Raw genomic sequence first — 3228 nt, forward strand, 5'->3', positions numbered from 1 at the left:
CCGGCATAGCTGTACTCCCTGAGGTGGAAGTACCTCTCTGTGGGATAACTAATATTGGTGAGAAAAAGAGCACCATTTTAGTTAACATGGAGCATCCCTCCAACCCTCCCAGAGAAACTTTAATGCAGAAACCCTGCACTGCCTCACAACACTTAGGACAGCAACCCTGCCCTAGTGTGGAGCTCATAGGACAGCATCCCTGCCCTGCTCCAAATCAAGAGAAACAGCATCCCTGTTCTCTCTTCCAGCCATATGGACAAAGTTTTTGCCCAGCTATGGCTTTACTGAGACAGCATCCCTGTCTGGCATTCTCATCACTAGAAATAGGTCCTGTGGATAATTCACACTGTTCTAAACTAAAACTTACTGATAGAAACTCTGAAAATATATCTTCACATTGTTGCTTAGCTAAAAAACTTCAAATAGGGTGGTTTACATCCCCACAGGGAAGTAACCATATAGTGGATGATAAAGGGAGTAACCAGTCTATTGCACAGCTACTCTCTACTTATCACCACTTAGACAATAAAGTCTCAACTGGCCAAGGTTAGCCTTATTGTCCTTCGTTTGGGGGGGGGGGGGTTGTGTGAGAAAGTAGCCTCTTTCTAGCCTTGTTACCCCCACTTTTGGCCTGTTTGTGAGTGTATGTCAGGGTTTTTTTCACTGTCTCACTGGGATCCTGCTAGCCAGGGCCCAGTGCTCATAGTGAAAACCCTATGTTTTCAGTATGTTTGTTATGTGTCACTGGGACCCTGCTAGCCAGGACCCCAGTGCTCATAAGTTTGTGGCCTATATGTATGTGTTCCCTGTGTGATGCCTAACTGTCTCACTGAGGCTCTGCTAACCAGAACCTCAGTGGTTATGCTCTCTCTTTACAAATTGTCACTAACAGGCTAGTGACCAATTTCACCAATTCACATTGGCATACTGGAACACCCTTATAATTCCCTAGTATATGGTACTGAGGTACCCAGGGTATTGGGGTTCCAGGAGATCCCTATGGGCTGTAGCATTTCTTTTGCCACCCATAGGGAGCTCTGACAATTCTTACACAGGCCTGCCACTGCAGCCTGAGTGAAATAATGCCCACATTATTTCACAGCCATTTTTACACTGCACTTAAGTAACTTATAAGTCACCTATATGTCTAACCTTCACCTGGTGAAGGTTGGGTACCAAGTTACTTAGTGTGTGGGCACCCTGGCACTAGCCAAGGTGCCCCCACATCGTTCAGGGCAAATTCCCCAGACTTTGTGAGTGCGGGGACACCATTACACGCGTGCACTATACATAGGTCACTACCTATGTATAGCGTCACAATGGTAACTCCGAACATGGCCATGTAACATGTCTAAGATCATGGAATTGTCACCTCAATGCCATCCTGGCATTGGGGAGACAATTCCATGATCCCCCGGGTCTCTAGCACAGACCCGGGTACTGCCAAACTACCTTTCCCGGGGTTTCACTGCAGCTGCTGCTGCTGCCAACCCCTCAGACAGGTTTCTGCCCTCCTGGGATCCAGCCAGGCTTGGCCCAGGAAGGCAGAACAAAGGACTTCCTCAGAGAGAGGGTGTTACACCCTCTCCCTTTTGAAAAAGGTGTCAGGGCTGGGGAGGAGTAGCCTCCCACAGCCTCTGGAAATGCTTTGATGGGCACAGATGGTGCCCATCTCTTCATAAGCCAGTCTACACCGGTTCAGGGATCCCCCAGCCCTGCTCTGGCGCGAAACTGGATAAAGGAAAGGGGAGTGACCACTCCCCTGACCTGCACCTCCCAGGGGAGGTGCCCAGAGCTCCTCCAGTGTGCTCCAGACCTCTGCCATCTTGGAAACAGAGGTGCTGCTGGCACACTGGACTGCTCTGAGTGGCCAGTGCCAGCAGGTGACGTCAGAGACTCCTTCTGATAGGCTCTTACCTGTGTTGCTAGCCTATCCTCCTTCCTAAGTAGCCAAACCTCCTTTTCTGGCTATTTAGGGTCTCTGCTTTGGGGAATTCTCTAGATAACGAATGCAAGAGCTCATCAGAGTTCCTCTGCATCTCTCTCTTCACCTTCTGCCAAGGAATCGACCGCTGACTGCTCCGGACTCCTGCAAAACCGCAACAAAGTAGCAAAGACGACTACTGCAACCTTGTATCGCTGATCCTGCCGCCTTCTTGACTGTTTTCCTGGTGGTGCATGCTGTTGGGGTAGTCTGCCTCCTCTCTGCACTAGAAGCTCCGAAGAAATCTCCCGTGGGACGACGGAATCTTCCCCCTGCAACCGCAGGCAACAAAAGACTGCATCACCGGTCCTCTGGGTCCCCTCTCAGCACAACGAGCGTGGTCCCTGGAACTCAGCAACTCTGTCCAAGTGACTCCCACAGTCCAGTGACTCTTCAGTCCAAGTTTGGTGGAGGTAAGTCCTTGCCTCCCCACGCTACACTGCATTGCTCGGTACCGCGTGATTTGCAGCTGCTCGGGCTCCTGTGCACTCTTCCAGGATTTCCTTTGTGCAGAGCCAAGCCTGGTTCCCCGACACTCTAACCTGCAGTGCACAACCTCCTGAGTTGTCCTCCGGCGTCGTGGGATCTCCTTTTGTGACTTCGGGTGAGCTCCGGCTCACTCTTCTTCATAGTGCCTGTTCCGGCGCTTCTGCGGGTGCTGCCTGCTTCTGAGAGGGCTCCATGTCTTGCTGGATGCCCCCTCTGTCTCCTCACGAAAGTGGCGACATCCTGGTCCCTCCTGCGCCACAGCAGCATCCAAAAACCCTAACCGCAACCCTTGCAGCTAGCAAGGCTTGTTTGCGGTTTTTCTGCGTGGGAACACCTCTACAAGCTTCTACACGACGTGGGACATCCATCCTCTAAAGGGGAAGTTTCTAGCCCTCTTCGTTCTTGCAGAATCCACAGCTTCTACCATCCGGTAGCAGCTTCTTTGCACCCTCAGCTGGCATTTCTTGGGCATCTGCCCAATCTCGACTTTGTCGCAACTCTTGGACTTGGTCCCCTTGTTCCACAGGTACTCTCGTCCGGAAATCCACTTTGGTTGCATTGCTGGTGTTGGTCTTTCTTGCAGAAATCCCCTATCACGACTTCTGTGTTCTCTGGGGAATATAGGTGCACTTTACACCTACTTTTCAGGGTCTTGGGGTGGGCTATTTTTCTAACCCTCACTGTTTTCTTACAGTCCCAGAGACCCTCTACGAGCTCACATAGGTTTGGGGTCCATACGTTATTCGCATTCCACT

This window comes from Pleurodeles waltl, chromosome 5, assembly GCF_031143425.1.
Source record: "Pleurodeles waltl isolate 20211129_DDA chromosome 5, aPleWal1.hap1.20221129, whole genome shotgun sequence".
Classification (NCBI taxonomy): Eukaryota; Metazoa; Chordata; class Amphibia; order Caudata; family Salamandridae; genus Pleurodeles; species Pleurodeles waltl.